Below are 6,514 nucleotides of genomic sequence, written 5' to 3' on the forward strand. Positions count from 1 at the left end.
CTCCGATACCCATTTGAGTACCTAATGATTGTGGTTTTGAAACACTAAAAAGCAGAATGCACAATACCCTTCAACTAACCAATGATCAATATTTGGATGCGGCAATTTGCTAATACAGGTAACCAATTTGTCTTTCAATGTATGTAATTGAAAAATGATGATGTTAACACAATGTTAATGTATAATGATCAATACTCTTGTGTTGGTCCGATTGAGTTATTATGCATCATTGGTAGAACATCGGATGGTATATTAAACTTACTTCAAGCCACTATGACTCATATTCATGATGACCTGCTATATTACAACAGGAGGTGGAACATGTCACGTCAACACAACATCGTGGGTTACTCGTTCACAAGAAAAAATCCAAAAAGATTTGACATTCCTTTGGGATGTAGCATCGATCGACTGAAGGATGTGATCAAGCAAGTTGCACCTCAAGGGATTCTGTCTTATGGTATTCATGAATCGCAAACGGTAAGACCATTGTTTTTTCGACATTTAGGTCATTTTGAGTACTTAGACAAAGTTATGAAATTAGAAACTATTGAGCTGAAAACTGATGATGACATGTTGAAGGTCTTAGTACAGTCTAACCACTATAAACAATTTGACCCAATAGAAATTTTAGCTGTTTTTAGTAAATCAGTAATCAAAATGGAAGATGACATGTCTCGGTTGCAACATGATTCAATACAAAATTAGTATTAGTTAATTGTAGTTTTTTCTATTTGTTTCAACTATGTTGTAAGTTAATGTGATGTTTAAATTCGTGTTAATTAGCTAATGAAACCGTATTTTTATTATTTTCAAAGTACTTAATTATGTCCTAACTTTTACAAATAATTAGTAGGAATAATATTATTTACAGAAATGTCAACAAAATTACGAATGTCAACAAAATTATTATTTACAGAAACGTTATTCTTCACCTAAATCAACAAATTCAGTTTTCAGCCTAGACAAATTTGTGTAATATTACATTCTACCAATGTATGGGGTGGGCCACTGTTTTGCCTGATAATGACAATGTGTATTTCACAACAACGCCAATGGTGCCAAAGGACAATGGTCTCGTAAAAAAATTTGTTACATAACGACAAACAGATTCAATGTAAGATAACCAACTACATTGTCAGCACTTACACTAACATCATAATTATGCAATTACCTATACAAAATGATTCTCATACACATGACCAATGTATATTACGTGATGCACAGAAGAATCTAGTGGTGACTGACTTCTAAAAGGAAAAAATATCATGCTTTGTTGTCGTGAAAGAGAAACAACGATCACGTTGTATCGTGAAGCAATGACATATCCCATATCTGTAATATTCATCTACTTATCCATGGTAACCTACATGTACAGACAACAAATAATGGTTACTTAAATTTTATTTTAACAAAAAGTGATATAACAATAAACTTACGCACCATAGATAATCTGTCAACTAGTAAGAAATGTTTTAATTCCTCAAATCTCTCTATGCCACCAAGCAGGCTGATATACTCTTCCGATCAGCTTGTCAATTCTTTATGCATATAGTTATGCACCAATGACCATGATTCTTCACCCATACCCAATAAGGTAGCTATTGTCTGATAACCACAGTTATCATCCGCTTTGACATTTGTCTTCAAATGTACGTTGCCACAAACATCGAGCTGTTCAAATCATTTCGATATGTTTTCCATCTCCTCAGTTATGGTCACTTCTGCTTCACATAACCCTTGATCTGAAAAACTAAGTCTCCACCAAAAAATATGGATTGTCTCAAGAGGTATGGAGCCAACAACATATTTAGACAACTCGTATGCACATGAAAGATCGAGGGTAGTCTTTATGACACATCCACAACGTGAAGGGTTTTTGCTTGCATAAGGTACATACTCATACTCAGCAACAATTTGATTTAAAGCGTACCTTGATACCATGCCAGGTAGTTTTTTGTACAAGTTAACTTTAAACACATGCCTAACCACGTGTGTGCTTGTCTCAAAAGATGCTTTAATTTAGGTGTGTTGAAGTGTTATCATGTTATTCATTGCTTCCCAAATATTGCATATGTCACCAATGGAGTTTTGTAGGAGTCTCTTTAATGACCATTGAGCACTCTTAACCATACAAATGAAATATACAACAATGTATAAACAATCATAACATTTTCATTGAAGTCAACACTTAAACAAATCAACACAAACAAAAAATAATATTCATACCTGTTAGTGGTTATGTTTCCTAGATGCATCACTTTGTTGGTCCATGCTTTCACAAATTTTTCTTTGTGCGGAATTACCCATGTTTAACACACATAGTCCATAAACATAGGCCACAGAGAGCAAGCCATTTCAAAGTTTTTAAGGTATTCATCAAAAGAACTCTCACATGGACAATCAATCAAACTCCCCCAAGCCTCCATAACATAATCTCATGCATTCTTTTGAGCAACCAAGGTTTTCACTTTGCTTTCATATTCTTGTCAATGTGAAACCGACACAGCAAGTTCGTAGCACCCGAGAATATAATTTTCACTGCATTCATCAAAGACAAATCTCTGTTGATAACAATAACCCAGGGAGTGCATCAACTCTCATGAAAAGACCCTGAAATTGTTGTAGAGCCCAAACAACATTATTAAGACGTTCTCCTTCCAAGAAAGCAAAAGCAGCGGATAATGTCATTCCAATTGGTGTAACACCAACTATATCAAGCAACAACAATTTGTACCTATTTGTTTTATAGGTACTGTTAATAAAAAAACAAATTACAAGAATTGGTTAATTTGATTGCATCAGGATGACTCCAAAACAAGTCACGTACAACATTTTCATCCCTCATCCTATGCCAGTGAATATATTGATCTATGTCAAGCAACATCATGAGTTATTGCATTTCAGTGTTACTCCGTCTTATGAAAGAACGATAAGCATGTCTAGCATTGTAAATTTGTTTGATTGTTGTATAACTGTTGGTATTGTGCTCCTTCAATGTCAAGAGAATATTTTTTGGCTTCAACATGGACTTCGTCATATCAACAACAACAATCTTCTCATCTTTAGTCAGTCGATCCGCATATGGATTTCCAACTAATGACTTTTCCATTTCATGATTGTAAACCCCACAAATTAACTTCATCATCCATCATTCTCCTCCCAAAACTGGTTTCGCACGCAATTTAAACGGGCATCCACATTTTCTAGTGCTAGTGCATGTTCTTACCAAATCAATCTTCTTATGCCTATACTCACCACTCCTTTTGCAAACTATTAATAGAAATAAGACCTTTCCTCTAACACTAGTATTGGTGTTTGACCTCATTATCACGACAACAAATCCAATGTTATGAGCCACTGATCGAACCCAATGTAAAACTTCATCACGACTAGCAAGCAACTATAACACAATTCAAAAAAGGTTTGAGATCAACAAACATTTATGTAACATAATTACTGTACCAACAACAAATTACACAAATACCTCAAAAGTATTAAAAGCATCAGAGCAATCAACGTGTTCTACTTTCACACCAGCATCTTCCTCATTTTCAACATTCATACCAACTTCTTCAGACATGATATTATCATACATCCACTGTTCTTCATTCATTTTAATAAAACATTTAACAAATTCAATGATAAAAAATATATAAATTAAAAAAATTATACAATCACCTTAATTGTTATCGACATAAATATAGTTCTATACAAAATAAAATAAAAGTATTGTACATCATTTAGCACAGACTAAATTTTCACTACATATCTTCATTAAAATATCATATAAATTCTAATAACTACATCATTTAATAAATATCATATCAATTCTAATAAATACATCATTCAGTTAAACATATAAATACATAATTCAGTTAAATGTATACTCAAAATTGTTTTAGCAATCTAATATTACTTTTACCAATCTAATTACTAAATTATTTTTAATTAATTACTAAATTATTTTTTAACCAATCTAATGTTAGTTTTAGCAATTTTTAAAAGTTTATATATATTATCATTTTTTTACCAACCTAATTACTAATACATTTTTTATACCACTATAAAATAATATCACCAAATCAACATTTCTAAAATTGCTAAAACTATTAAAAAAAATTACACTACACAACAAATTAAATATATAATTCAGAATTATTTTTTTTATAATTTTTAAAAAAATTAAAACCTATGGATAGACAATTTGTATGACCATATGGATTGTCAATCTGTATGAACCATACCGATCAATATTTCTAAATTTTTTTTGTGTACTTCGTCTTCTTCGGTAACAAATAATCACCCAACTTCACCATATCTTTGTCAACAGTGCACGTACACCACTGGAGACAAAAAACGCTCAAAAAAGGAAACTATCGAAAGCTAACGAAAAACGAAACATCCTATTTATAATGACATTTTTAAAAGATGTTTGGTGTCCCAGCATTTGTTGGGTGCCCCAAGTAGCCGCCTAAATTCAATTAGTTCAGGCTCAATTAACTAAAAAAGGACATTGAAAGTGGTTCAAGCACTAAACTGGTTTGGTTGTCAGTGTCACCCTTTTGTACATGTTAGTGTCTAGTCTTATAAATTCAATAAAGCATTTGGCATTGGAAAGTTTCATTGTTATCACCTAGGTATTAGGTATTCATACCGTCCAAATTATGTAGATATGGAAAGTTCCAACCCGAAATGTGTTATCAATATTTTTCTAAATTTTTTATTGTATTTCAATTCATTTCTTCTAATGGTTCAATTTGTACACCATGACAATCTTTATTCTACACATCATGAGAACTTTGCTCTTTATTTCATGCAACACACTTGGAAGACAACTGTCATGGAATTAAAAGGGTGGAAATTATGCAAATAATTTTTTTTTTTGCTGGTACGGACAAATACAAGATGGTTGAATATATATATATATATATATATATATATATATTCAATTTTAAAATTCTCTATTTTTACTCTCTTGGTTTCTCAATTTTAAAATTCCTTGACATGTGTAAGCTTATGGATGTGAATCAACCAATCTCCTAAAATTTATTGATGGGCATTACTTTATGCACCCAACACAATTGCTAGTACACTCAGCAAAATTTCATTTTTGCCCTTACAGATTGGCCAATTCATATTGGGTTTATGGATGACCAAACGATTTTTTTTTAAAAAAAATTCAAAAATATATTTTACGAATTTATTAGCACGATACTCTAACCAATTGACCTAATAGACCAATTATGTTATAAAATAATTAATGTCGCTATATATAACAATAAAATTTCTAATGTATATTTGATGCACATGTAAATATAGATAACAAAATTTGTGAAAATTAATTTTGATCTAATAATTAATTTGTTTACATATATAAATTTTTATGACACCTATGTTTTTTGTTTACAATTTATATATGTAAACAAATTAATTATTAGATTAAAATTAATTGTCACAATTTATCATCTAAATTTACATGTACATTAAATATACATTAGAAATTTTATTGTTATATATAACAACATTAATTATTTTATAACATAATTGACCTATTAGCTTAGTTGGTTAAAACCTCGTGCTAATAATGTGAAAGTCACAAGTTCGATCCCAATCTTGTGAGGCTTACGGATTGGCCAATCCGTATTAGGCTTACAGATTTATCAATCCGTATCAACTTTACAGAAGGAAAAAAATGAAATTTCCTTATTTTGTTGGGTGTACCAGCAATAGTGCTAGGTGCATAAAGTAATGCACTTCATTCATTGTTGCCAATTCTTTTCCTACATAAAAAAAGATTGTCAATCCGTGTCAAATTAGCACATTAGGGCCAATTTACAATGGGCTAATGTTTTCAAGATGATTGGGCCAATTTACTACGGGCTAATTTTTTCAGGCAATTGATATATAAAACTCCATATTTTGTTAATATACCTCCCTTTTCGACAAGTGTATTTATTATCTTTATGTCTTTCTATCCTAACATTGTTTTTACACAAGTCTCTCTAAATTTAATACCAAGTATTATTTGAAACAGTCTCTTCAGGTTTCAACATATTTCAGAAAGTGAATTTTTTCATGAGTTTAACTCAATCCTACAAAATTAACTTATAAGGTAAGGATTGCTTCTCATTTATATTGCTTATCTCAACACGTGGGATTTCAACATGTCCTATTTTTTTCTCATGGCTACCAGTCATGTGAAACTTTTAACACACCCCTCTATCTAGGCGTGACCATAAATTATGAGTTATTCACCCGTCAAAAATTCCAAATAAATAATAGAATTATTATTTAAAATCTAGCTTCGAAACTTACTGCATTACAGAGAATTTAATGAGCAAAAACGACAGGAAAGAAAAATCATAATGGAAACAGTCGAGAGCTAGAATATAAAGCAGTGCACACTAATGGACTAACATAAAATTCATGGCGTGGGATCTTATATTTCCCTACCATTGTTGTGACAAAATTCCAACAAAATAAAAATAAAAATTGCAGAACTGATGGACAA

The sequence above is a fragment of the Glycine soja genome, chromosome 6, assembly GCF_004193775.1.
Source record: "Glycine soja cultivar W05 chromosome 6, ASM419377v2, whole genome shotgun sequence".
Lineage (NCBI taxonomy): Eukaryota > Viridiplantae > Streptophyta > Magnoliopsida > Fabales > Fabaceae > Glycine > Glycine soja.